The 13,808-nt window shown below is 45.5% G+C and overlaps 1 pseudogene across 1 annotated transcript in view; it reads right to left on the minus strand.

Annotated features, from left to right (window-relative positions):
• The window catches only part of LOC145526409 (14-3-3 protein theta pseudogene), a 29,137-nt pseudogene extending 21,943 nt beyond the window's left edge, over positions 1-7,194 (minus strand). The window contains exon 1 of the transcript XR_014068876.1: positions 6,998-7,194. The product of XR_014068876.1 is annotated as a 14-3-3 protein theta pseudogene (transcript). The remainder of the gene's footprint in view (positions 1-6,997) is intronic.
• Positions 7,195-13,808: the final 6,614 nt, after the last annotated feature.

The raw sequence follows: 13,808 nt of genomic DNA on the forward strand, positions 1-13,808 counted from the left end.
AACGGACACCACACACCAAGGAACAAGACTGGACACCACTCTATACCACAGACAAAAACTGACTAAAACCCCACAACTTTCCACATCAAGCCCTAACTGTCCTGGGTCCTCTGAAGACAGACCTCAGCAACAGCCACACACAGAAAGTTTCTTCCCAATTTTCCTCACCTTTTCCTTCAGCGGCACCACCTCCCTGCAGGTCCTGAGGAAACCAGACTCCTGTCAGACTCAACTGAACCCCACAATGTACCAAAGATGAAGCCCCAGCAGGTCCTGAGGAAACCAGGCTCCCGTCAGCCTGAACTGAACCCCACAATGTCCCAAAGCCAAAGCCCTAATGGGTCCTGAGGGGCCAGACTCCCATCACCCTGGATTGAACCCCAAAATGTATCAAAGCTGAAACCCCAGTGGGTCCTGAGGAGACTAGACTCCCTTCAGCCTGAACTGAACCCCACAACGTCCCAAAGCTGAAACCCCAGTGGGTCCTGAGGAGACCAGACTCCTGTCAGCAGCCACAGGCAGCCAGGTGCTCAGTCACAGCGGGAGTTCCGCTTGGGGTGGGAGTGGGTCGGGGAGGCGGGCTCCTCGCTCCCTGCCAGCCAATGAGAATGCAGATCAAGCCTCCCTCACCCGCGCTGCTGCTGCTGCTGCTGCTAAGTCGCTTCAGTCGTGTTCGACTCTGTGCGACCCCATAGACGGCAGCCCACCAGGCTCCCCCGTCCCTGGGATTCTCCAGGCAAGAACACTGGAGTGGGTTGCCATTGCAGGCACAGCTAAGTGGAGACTCCGCCCCTCAGGGCAGTTCTGCTAGGTCCATTAAACTATGGAAATTCAAACTGAAATATTGCCAATATCCAAAACTTCTCCAAAATAATTAAGGAATAATTAACTTGAAACTGTATAGAATGAAATGTAGTCACTCAATTCACTCAAATTTATTAACAGACATTTAAATTTTGAAACTATCAAAATTGTGGACATAAACGTAGAAAATCTACATGACCCTGGGTTTGGCCTGTGTATCATGAGCTTTGAGTTTTAACACACAAGCTGTCAGTCCACAAAAGAAAAATATTGTGGACTTTATAGAAACAAAGATGTCTATTCTGAAAGACCTCATTTAGAAAATCAAAATACAAGCCACAAACTGGGAGAAAAATATTTGCAAAATTCATAACTGATACAGGATTTGGACACAAAATAGACAAAGACCTCTTGAACAACCCTATAAACAATAAGTAAAGATCTGAACCCAGCCAAAAAAAAAGTTATACAGATAGTACAAAACAGAAACACGCTCAACATCATACACCATTAGGGAATTACAAATTAAAGTCACGAGCTATCACACTACACATATTAGGACTGCTAAACTCTAAATATATGACAATACCAATTGCTGGAGGAGCCTGGTGGGCTGCAGTCCGTGGGGTCACGAAGAGTCGGACACGACTGAGCGACTTCACTTTCACTTTTCACTTTCATGCACTGGAGGAGGAAATGGCAACCCACTCCAGCATTCTTGCCTGGAGAATCCCAGGGACGGAGGAGCCTGGTGGGCTGCCATCTATGGGGTCGCACAGAGTCAGACATGACTGACGCGACTTAGCAGCAGCAGCAGCAGCAGCAGAGGACTAGCAGGAACGCTCCCTCACTGCTGGTGGGACGCACGCACAGCCACCTTGTAACACAGTTGGGCAGTTTTCTCCAAAGCTAAACAAACCTCACCTTGGGATCCAACAATCGTACTTCCAGTATTTAGGAAACTGCTTTGAAAAATCCATGCCCAAATGCAAACAAAGATGAACTTAGGCACAGCAGCACTATCCAAAATAGTTAAAAGCTTAAAGTAATCAGGGTATCCTTCAACAGATGAATGCATAATCAAATTTGGGTATATCCATGTCAAAGTAAGTAGAACATGCCACTCAAAATATGTCTCTCTGCTGTGAGGATTGCTTAAGTCCACGTCCATCAAAAAAAGAAAAAAAAAAGAGGAATCTCCGGAAACTATGTAGCAATTGCCGTTTTGTGATGGACATTTACAACAGAGAAATCTCTGCATTTAAGGGTTGTCCCTGTTTACATTCAGTAAAGCTGAATAATTTCAGATCAATTTACAATCATATAAAATACTACAATTTACAATCCTAATCAATATACAAAAATCAGTTGCGTTTCTATACACTAATAACAATCAGAAACAAAAATTAAGAAAATCCCACTTATAATTGCATCAAAAAGAGTAAAACATCTAGCAACAAACTTAATCAAGGACATAAAAGACCAGTAGTCAGACAACTAGAAAGCACTGATAAAGAAACCAAAGAAAACACAAACAGAAAACTCTTCCATGCTCATGCACTGGAACAATGAGGAATTAAAGTGTCCATTCCAGCCAAAGCCATCAACAAATACACTGACTGCAATCACAAAATAATATTCACTGGCATTTTTCACAGAAATAGAAATATGCCTAATATCAGGCTGCTAATATTGAACAGGACCTTGAACAGCCAAAAAGACTGAGAAAGAAGAACACAGCTGGAGGCATCTTCCTCTCCAACTTCAAACTACCTCCCGGAGCTGTAGCAACCACCACAGTGAGGAACTGGCACAAACACAGACACACGGACTCGAGGAAAGAACAGAGAGCCCAGGAGCGAACCCACATGCATGTGGTCAGTTCATGAAAATCAAACCAGGAACGAGCGAAGAGGAAAGGACAGTCTTCTCGAGAGACAGTGACAGGAAAACTGGCCACCTACACTGAAGAACAGCACTGGTCATCCTCTAGATCATCTAACAGAAATCTAACTGAAAACCCACCATTTCGCACATGGAGCTCTTTCCCCCCTGAGTCCTCTGTGATGGACCTCCGGTCAGCGCTCAGCTGGACACAGGAAACGTCTGCTTCATCCTCATTTCTCCCTGTTGCAGCACCTCCCTGCTGGCGGGCACTGAGGCGACCCCGCTCCTCTCAGCCTGGACGCAGCCCCGTTATCCAGAAGCCCGAGCCCTGACGGCCCTGAGGAGACAAACCTCCCGCCAGCTGGTCACGGAGCCCAGTCTGAAGGCAAAGCGTCCTGTGCCCACGGGTCAGAGCGGGGTATGGTGCCCCCTGTGGGCCGCCAGAGAAGAGCGGGCAGCCCCACGCTCACAGAGCCCAGAGGGCTCACCCAGAAGCAGCCCTGCTGTGAGCACTCGGACTGGAAGCCCGAACTGAAATGGAGCAGAATAGCTCCATGACCCTCCTCAAAACAAGGCTAAGGAACCATCAGAGCCTATGTGGAATGCAGCCATAAAAAGGAGCACATTTGAGTCAGTGCTAATGAAGTATCATGGCATCTGGTCCCATCACTTCATGGGAAATAGATGGGGAAACAGTGGAAACAGTGTCAGACTTTATTTTTTTGGGCTCCAAAATCACTGCTGATGGTGATTGCAGCCATGAAATTAAAAGACGCTTACTCCTTGGAAGGAAGGTTATGGCCAACCTAGATAGCATATTTAAAAGCAGAGACATTACTTTGCCAACAAAAGTACTTCTAGCCAAGGCTATGGTTTTTCCAGTGGTCATGTATGGATGTGAGAGTTGGACGGTGAAGAAAGCTGAGCACCGAAGAATTGATGCTTTTGAACTGTGGTGTTGGAGAAGACTCTTGAGAGTCCCTTGGACTGCAAGGAGATCCAATCAATCCATCCTAAAAGAGATCAATCCTGGGTGTTCATTGGAAGGTTTGATGTTGAAGCTGAAGCTCCAATACTTTGGGCACCTCATGCGAAGAGTTGACTCATTGGAAAAGACCCTAATGCTGGGTAGGATTGGGGGCGGGAGGAGAAGGGGATGACAGAGGATGAGATGGTTGGATGGGATCACCGACTCGATGGACATGGGTTTGGGTAGACTCCAGGAGTTGGTGATGGACAGAGAGGCCTGGCGTGCTGCGATTCATGGGGTCGCAGGGAGTCGGACACGACTGAGCGACTGAACTGAATGAAGTGGATGGACCTAGAGCATATTAAACAGAGAAGTCAGTCAGAGAAAAACACAGAATCTAGAAGGACGGTACTGACGAATCTGTTCACACAGCAGCAATGGAGATACAGACACAGAGAACAGACCGACGGACAAGGGTGGGGAACAAGAGGGAGAGGGTGGGATGGATGGAGAGAGCAGCATGGATGCCCGTGCACCAACATCTGTAAACAGACAACCAATGGGAATTTGCTGTATGACTCGGGGAACTCAAACTGGGGCTCTGTAATAACCTAGAGAGGTGGGAATGGGTGGGACGTGGGAGGGAGATTCAAGAGCAAGGGGACACATGTACACCTATGGTTAATTCACGTTAATGTACGACAAATCAAACCAATATTGTAAAACAACGATCAATCAACTAAAAATAACTGTTAAAAACATATGGAATGAAGTGAACATAAACACAAACTTTGCAACACCGTAATTCAATTTTAAAAACTATAAAAATTTTAGAAAACAACAAAAGACCTACATGACCTTTGGTCTGGTGATGAGTTCTAACACACAACAAAAAAGCCAACTTGCCAAATTATTAACATAAATTACTTAAAACATTGACTTTTACAATTTTATACACTTACTCTGTGAAGGACCTTACTCGAGAGAACCAAAAGACAAACTGTTACACGAACCACTGACCACCCGCCCTTGCCAGGCCCCAGAGAAGAGAAAACACTTGCAGGAGTCGTCTTACAACAGGAGGTCCTGGTGAGGAGCCAGGAACTAACCAGCTACCACCAACCAGGACTCCGGAGAGGTCAAGAGGAGATGGGGGACTCCAGTCCAGAGGTCCTACCAACCTCCCAGGATCCTCCTCGCTGGAATCCGTCTTAGCTGAGGGATGCGTGTGCCCCCAGGAATGATCCCAATTCAGAATGACGGGCAACAGACAAACCAGAAACTAACCCAATGACCGTAGAACCTGAGACTGTGAGCCGCGTGGCAGAGCAGTTCTCTCCGTTTCCCTCGCCCTCCCGCCCTCCGCCCTGGCAGCCCTTCCCAATCAAGCCTCTTGCTTGGACAGCGCTCCGGCCTCGGACAACTCACTTCCAAGTGTCAGACAAGAACCCACTCTCAAGCCCCGGAAGGGATCCCCTTTCCTTCATCAAAACCAATACCCAGGAGAAAATACCTTCAAAATGCTATCTTGTGGAGAAGGAAATGGCACCCCCTCCACTATTCCAGCCTCAGAAATCCCGGGGACAGAGGAGCTTGGTGGCTACAGTCCAACAGCGGGGCATTTCTGAGGGGAGGAAACAGTCCCAGGAAAGTTGAGGCGCTCGCCAAAGGCCCCAGAGCTTTTGATAGCACAGCCAGAACTGTGGCTGAGGACTCCCAGCTGCCAGGCCTCTTGATCCTGGCCTCTCTCACCAGATACATGTGTGGAAAACTAGAATCTAAAATATGCCCTGGTGGCTCCGTGGTCAAGAATCCGCCTGCCAGTGCTGGAGATGCAGGTGTGATCCCTGGTGTGGGAAGACCCCACATGCTACGGAGCAACTAAGCCCGTGTGCCACAACTGCTGAGCCTGTGCTCTAGATTCTGGAAGCCACAACGCCGAGCTCACATACTGCAACTACTGAAGCCCGTGAGCCTGTGCCCCACAAGAGGAGCCACTGAAGTGAGGAGCCCGCACACCACTAGTCATGGCCCATGCTCACCAAAACTAGAGAAAAGCCCACACACAAAAACCCAACACAGCCAAAAATAAATAAAATCGTTTTCCTAAAAAATGCATATCTGACAAAGAATCTGTCCTCAAACTGTCCAAGAACACTAGAGCAAACAAGCCCATTCATAATTGGTAAAGATTGAAATAAACACCTGGCCACTGAGGGTATACTGATAGTAAACAATCAGACAAAAACATACTCAAGATACCGGTGGGATGCATGCACAGCCCCCTTTGGAAGACAGTCTGACAGTTTTTTCAGCAACCCCATGGGACAAGCACTGAATTCTATACATGACAAGTGGTGGAAGCCAGGTATCTTACCATTGGAATGTGACGTTACAGATACACAAAAGGAAAGGTTACAATATCCATGTCATACACATCAGGAGATGGCTCCGAGCTGGATTTCCACAAACAAGAACATCCATGCGAAGGACAAGCCTACGGAGCTCTGTGCCCATCAGCCACAGGAAGAGACTGCCTCCAGACAGCCAGCAGCATTTACAAGTGACCTCCTAAGGCCTTCACCAAACTACAGGGGCACCTCTGGGTTTTCTGTTTCCCTCACTTTTCTAACTCTTTTCTTAAAAACACGCACATTTCTTCCTAGACTGCCACAGTGGAAGGAAAATAGGCCTTCAATTTTTAGACCTCAATTTGCAAAAAACTTGGAGCTTTATTGTTTTTTTAATTAAAGCACCACATAATTTAAAAATTTTACACGTTCTAATTATTCAGTTCCAAAACACCACCCATATTGCACAGGGTCCCCATGGAAAGGCCCCCGCTCAGCAGGACAGCCAGAGATGCCACGATGAAAGGGCAGCAAGGTGCCCTCATCCCTTCTTTTCCGCCTGGGTGGCCACCAGGTTTTTAAATCCATGCACCCTACTAAGTTTCTAGGGTGCAATTCGTGGACCCCTCCCTTTCCCATCCCAGAAGGTGGTCAAGGGCCCGCTGGGCTGCAAACTGCCCGAAGCAGGGCTGGGCCAGCCGGCCAGAGGAAGGGTTGTGGAGTCCCAGCAGGTGAAATCACCAGGCAGGATAAATCCCTTGGACTTCCTGGGGAGGGGACCTCGCTGCAGGCACTAGGCTGCTTGGGAAAACCGCGCGGGTCTGAGCTTTAGGCGACGGGGTAAAGTGGTAATAAAGGCCTTGACCCCAATGGCGAGGCCTTTCTGCGACCGCCAGGTTAGGGGGCTCCGAGACTGTGCCAACAGACAGGGCGGAATAGGTGGTTCCCTGCTCCGCCCTGCGCCACCGAGCCCCAGTTCCCTTACCTGTGGTCCGCACCCCTCCGCTCCGTTCACTGGATGCCGATCGACGGGGACCCAGGAGCCCACGAAATGGGCGTTCGCAGCCGCAATGGAGACCCCTGAGACCCGGGACCCTCTGCCTAAGAGCTCGGAGGAGGCGCGCTCCGCCCCCGACGCGGCCAGGTGCGCTCCGCCCGTACTCCCGCTCCCAGGAGAGGCCCGCGGGCCTCGCTACTGCCGCCAGCTGACATCCATCCGCGAGCAAATCCACCCCACCGAGACAATCCGAGCTTTCTATCCGCTGATCTGTCTATAATTCAGGGATAAAACTGTGACTACAGAAAGGAAAGACGACCTGTCCTAGGATGGCCATGATATTCTATAGAACCAGAGAAAATTGGTTAAAATAAAAAAAAAATTTTTCTTGGAAATTGTAAAGCTGGTTCTTTTGCATATGCAATTAAGAACAATTAGCTTGTTAAAAGGCCTGCCTAGGGCAAAGCTTGAAGTTAACCCTTGCCTTGAAAACACTGCCCACTTTGCCTGAGATCTCAGCCTTGGGCAAATGAGAACTTCAAACCACCCCCCCCCCCAAAAAAAGAGGTCAAAGAGATATTTTAAATCTTAGGCGGAAAACTAGAAGATCTCTGTCTGTGTGGATTTATGTATGTCTCAGTGTGAATCTTCTGTTTTTTGATAATATTGCTGAAGTTGGGAGTTCTTATTTAAATAATCTAAAGAAAAGGAAGCCCTTACAAATCAAACAGTTCTAAATACAAGAAAAAATCGACCTAAATGAATTTTGGATTCATGTGAACTGGGAAATAGTCAATATTAAATATCTAGGTTTTTTTTACTACTCTAATATAGACATGTCTAAGAGTCATTAACATTAAGCATAACATTTTTACAGTGCCTAGGTTTATTATAAGAAAAATATTGCTATATTGTTATATCTGTCACTAGCTTGTCAACAAAGAAAGTACCTCTAAAAGCAAAACAAAACAAAAAACTCCTAAAAAATGTAAATGTAATATGAGCTTTTAGATAAACTATTAAAAATAATTATATTTTAAAATATCTGTCTATAATAGTCTCGATTGAAGGCAGAGGAGAAGGGGACGACAGAGGATAAGATGGTTGGGTGGCATCACTGACTCGATGAACATGAGTTTGAGCAAGCCCCGGGAGTTGGTGATGGACAGGGAAGCCTGGCATCCTGCAGGCCATGGGGTCACAAAGAGTCAGACAACGACTGAGCAACTGAACTGAACTGAATTTACAATAGTTTCTCCAGATTTTGGTTACCTGGATTTCTATCATTGTGCTAAACTAAGTGATGACAGTGTATTGAATAGCTAGGTCATTTCCAAATAAATTAAGGTTCTGAAACATTCACTACTTGACAATACCTTCCTCTTACACAGAAACTAAAGGGATGTTTGACTATCCATGAATGGTGTCTGGTGCCATCCTGAGATGTCCACTATAAGAAAGCAAAATTTTTTTTAGATAGTATCACTGATACGTATGTTCACCAATCTGTAGAATGCCAATATAAAAGTCAGTTCTTGGTTGCTTAAGGAAAATGTATGTCTTGTTATTAAAGAAGGTATGAGGAATGAAATCGCCTTTTATGAAGGAAAAAGAAGTAGTTCCTACCTATAGGCAGCAGTTTCAGGATGGGAGAAGCAAAGGAATGGGTACAGAAAGGGATAAGGAGGTTTTATGGAAAGTGGGCCCCCAGAAAAGAGCTTTGTGCGTAGTACAAGTTTCCTTGAGATGCTGAACTGCCTTTGCTAATGGATTTTAAGTTTCTTTATCTCTTAAGTGATCTGTTCTAGGTTTACCTTTGAAATCTTTTGTTAACTTTGGCTAAGTGGATAAGTATTGTTTCACAGTGACGTATATGATCCTACCTGACTGTTATAACCCCTTTTGATATTTATGAACAAACCTTCCTAAATAATTGACATCTAGCTAACTTTGGGATGCTTCAGAGGGCCCCTGAGACCTCCCACAGAGAGATATTAAACAACCTGAGTTCATTTGGCCTGTTAAACTGCATGGGAAGTGTTGTCAGAGGAGTGATGAATCTTCTCAAGTTATATTGTATGGTTGATGATACTAATATAGATATCCTAGAAATTATGTGACATTCATGAAAATCTGATATGTTCCGTTAAAATGCTGTCAGTTATAATTCTAGTTATCATATTAAAGTGTTTCAAGTCACAGCAATGACCAGATTACTTTGTCAATTTCAATTTAATCAGGTTTTAAACGTGCCTTCTATGGTTTCACACTGATGCCTTTGCAAAAATACTGCTACTTCAAAATATATGGGAAAGACTTTTCTAAGCTTACCCGTAAACAATTTTTTTTGTTTGTTATCTGGTAAGCTGGTAGCAGACTGGAATTTAGTCTAGTCTCTAGGTTAAGAGAACACAGTTTTCTTAGAATGCAGCTTTCGATCACAGATTATGAATTTACCTTTCAGTGATTTATATTTGTTTTTAACCAAAACCACAGCCAAGTCAAGGGAGTGCTGAACCAGAGGAACTCACAGATCCTATGAGGTGACCCAGATTGTGAAGAAGCGTTTGTTCTCATGTATTTCTTTGAAGGTTTGAAGGCTCACTCGCCAGCGATGCAGATGCCATGCGAGTGGCCGGAGATGTTTCTCCATAGGATCTCTTGGGATGTCGCAGGGTGCCAGGTGCAGGGGCACCCTGGGAGGTCCGATCCACCGAAAAATATATTTGTTTTTATAATCTATTTTTTTACTTCAGTAAAGTAAACAAGCATTATTTAAGATTAGGGTACATGTAGGATGGACCAAGGTTTCCCCACTCCTGCCAATTCCCTTAACCCCTCAGATTCTTCTGATGGGACCAAGGTCTCACTTCCCTCCAGAGGGACAATCCAAGCTTTTTCTCAGCTGATCTGCCCCTGATATCAGAGTTAATTTGAGCACTATTTGGTCTATAATTTAGGTATGAAACTATGACTACATAAAGGAAAGATGACTTTTTGATGCAGGATGGCCATGATATTCCTTGGACTTCAGAGAAAATTGATTAAAATTGGTTAAAATGAAACTTTTTTTCTTGGAAACTGCAAAGCTGGTTCTTTTAGCATATGCAGTTGAAAACATCTAGGTTGTTAGGTCAGTTTTCATTCCAGTCCCAAAGAAAGGCAATGACATAGAATGTTCCAAAAACACTCAATGGACATGAGTTTGAGTAAACTCCGGGAGTTGGTGATGGACAGGGAGGCCTGGCGTGCTGCAGTCCATGGGGTCACAAAGAGTCGGACATGACTGAGCAACTGAACTGAACTGAACTGAAAACCAGTCAATCCTAAGGGAAATCAACCCTGAATACTCATTAGAAGGACTGATGCTGAAGCTGAAGCTCCAATACTTTGGCCACCTGATGCAAAAAGCCAACTCATTAGAAAAGACCCTGATGCTGGGAAAGACTGAGGGCAGGAGGAGACAGGGGTGACAGAATAAGATGGTTGGATGGCATCGCTGACTCAGTGGACATGAGCAAACTCCAGGAGATAGTGAAAGACAGGGAAGCCTGGCACGCTGCAGTCCATGGGGTCGAAGAGAGTCAGACATGACTGACAGACTGAACAACAAGAACAAAACAGCCATCAAGCTGCAGCCGCTTTTAAAGTGAGCCCAAGGGACCTCAGTACCCTGTGAAAAACACAGGGTACTGGCCCAGGATAGCTGAGATGTAAATGAAAGAAACTATTTCAGTGTGCCCAGACACTTGCCTCTTCCCATACATAGAGAAACACTACATTCCTTAACTTGGGATGTCTGCTTTTCTTTAACTAACAGTCATCTTTTGATGTTAGACTACCTGCCGTTTGTTGCAGAACTTCTATGTGACCTGGCTCCCCTTCTCGGAGCAGTTCTCTCAGGGTCACTTGAGATGCTGTCTCCCGGGCTTTGAGTCCTAAAAGTTTCTGCCGAATAAAACAACTCTCAACTTTTGGGTTGTGAATATTGCTTTAAGTTGACGCTGCCATCCAGCGGAAGAATTCAGGCCAAGCTGCCCTCTCAGGGGAGCAGAAATCCTGGGCCCTCAAAACACTTCTGCCGCCTCCATTAAACTGAGGAAATTCAAACTAAATTCAAGGCAAATATCCCATGACTTCTCCAAAATAGTTATGGAACAATTAACTGGAAACTATATGAAATGAAATTACTGTAAATACAAACTTTAAAACTTTACACCAAATTCTCTCAAACTGATTAAGACATTTATAATACAAAATTACGAAGAAACAGAAGAAAATCTACATGATGTGGGGTTTGAGCCTCAGATTATAAGCTTTGAGTTTTAGTACACAAAAAGCCAGTCCATGTGAGAAAAAACATCATAGACTTTGTAAAGTTAAAGGTGTCTACTAAGAAAGGTATTGACTTTAAAAAAAAAAAAGCACGGCGTGAGAGTTGCGAGTCAAATTTTATTTGGGGCCAAATGAGGACTGCAGACCAAGAGACAGCACCTCAGGTAAGCCTGAGAAACTGCTCCAAAGAGAGGGGTGGTGGGGAGGGAGGCAAGGAGGCCAGTATATATATGTGATTTGAGTGAAGGGGAGATACGAGCAATCAAGCACATATTTTTTCAAATATGGGGTTTCTACTAAGTTTCTGCTGGTCTCATGAAGCCTTTGCTAGTCATGAGGAACAGTCACCACCATGAAGGATTTTACTGCTTTCCTAGAGGTGAGGAGATACAAGAACTGGGCTCATAAAATCAGCTCCTGAGAATGTCTATCTGAAGACTTATCCTGTCAGGTTCCCTCCCCCCAACCCACCCCAGCTCTGAGGGCCTCATTCCTGCTCTCCACCCTGAACTCCTTTCAGGGAGGGTTAAAGGTCAGCAGCTGCAGCAGCACATGATTTAATCCTCATGCATGTAGATGGCAAGCACCCATGGCAGGTGCCACTTTGTAGTTGACAAAGACATTATTCAGAAAGTCAAAAGACAAGACACAAAGTGTGCGGAAAATATTTCTAAACCACAAGTCCAAGAAAGGATTTGGGTTCAAAAGGTTACCAAAAGAAGTTTGGTGGGGTCCAGCTACTCGCCACCCAAAAGCCCCATAAATAGCCCAGGCTGGGAGAAAGGAAAGTTTGCTTTATTTCAGATGCCAGCAACTGGGGGGAGGGGGGGGAAGTGGCGGACATCTGTCCAGAGGCCCCTCTACCCCCGACAAGCAAGGGATGACAGCTTTTATGGACAGAACGGGGGCGGGGGCTACATGCAGAAATAGCACAATCATCTCTAATGGTCACCTTCAACTAGTCATCAGTGGTCTGACCAGCGTCATCTTGGTTGTTTTAGGTACTTCATCTTCAGGCCCAGGGTCCATTTGTTCCCATTTCTTTGCAGTCAATTCTCAGAATTGTGGCGGCTATTGTCCTGGGTTCAGCCTGATCATCATGTAGTGAATTTCTCTTCCTGGGGTTTCAGTATCTGTAAGACAGGTCACAGGATATGGCTCAGAATATTATCTATCAGTTCAGTTCAGTCGCTCAGTCGTGTCCGACTCTTTGCGACCCCATGAATTGCAGCACGCCAGGCCTCCCTGTCCATCACCAACTCCCGGAGTCTACCCAAACCCATGTCCATCGAGTCGGTGATGCCATCCAACCATCTCATCCTCTGTCGTCCCCTTCTCCTCCCGCCCCCAATCCTACCCAGCATTAGGGTCTTTTCCAATGAGTCAACCCTTCGCATGAGGTGCCCAAAGTAGTGGAGTTTCAGCTTCAACATCAGACCTTCCAATGAACACCCAGGATTGATCTCTTTTAGGATGGATTGATTGGATCTCCTTGCAGTCCAAGGGACTCTCAAGAGTCTTCTCCAACACCACAGTTCAAAAGCATCAATTCTTTGGTGCTCAGCTTTCTTCACCGTCCAACTCTCACATCCATACATGACCACTGGAAAAACCATAGCCTTGACTAGACGTACTTTTGTTGGCAAAGTAATGTCTCTGCTTTTAAATATGCCATCTAGGTTGGCCATAACCTTCCTTCCAAGGAGTAAGCGTCTTTTAATTTCATGGCTGCAATCACCATCAGCAGTGATTGTGGAGCCCAAAAAAATGAAGTCTGACACTGTTTCCACTGTTTCCCCATCTATTTCCCATGAAGTGATGGGACCAGATGCCATGATCTTAGTTTTCTGAACGTTGAGCTTTAAGCCAACTTTTTCACTCTCCTCTTTCACCTTCCTCAAGAGGCTCTTTGGTTCTTCTTCACTTTCTGCCATAAGGGTAGTGTCATCCGCATGTCTGAGGTTATTAATATTTCTCCCGGCAATCTTGATTCCAGCTTGTGTTTCTTCCAGCCCAGTGTTTCTCATGATGTACTCTGCATATAAGTTAAATAAGCAGGGTGACAATAGACAGCCTTGATGTACTCCTTTTCCTATTTGGAACCAGTCTGTTGTTCCAGGTCCAGTTCTAACTGTTGCTTCCTGACCTGCATACAGGTTTCTCAAGAGACAGGTCAGATGGTCTGGTATTCCCATCCCTTTCAGAATTGTCCACAGTTTATTGTGATCCACACAGTCAAAGGCTTTGGCATAGTCAATGAAGCAGAAATAGATGTTTTTCTGGAACTCTCTTGCTTTTTCGATGATCCAGCAGATATTGGCAATTTGATCTCTGGTTCCTCTGCCTTTTCTAAAACCAGCTTGAACATCTGGAAGTTCACGGTTCACGTATTGCTGAAGCCTGGCTTCGAGAATTTTCAGCATTACTTTACTAGCATGTGAGATGAGTGCAATTGTGCGGTAGT

Source organism: Giraffa tippelskirchi, chromosome 11 (genome assembly GCF_054371585.1).
Source record: "Giraffa tippelskirchi isolate mGirTip1 chromosome 11, T2T-mGirTip1v1.2.pri, whole genome shotgun sequence".
NCBI classification, from domain to species: Eukaryota; Metazoa; Chordata; class Mammalia; order Artiodactyla; family Giraffidae; genus Giraffa; species Giraffa tippelskirchi.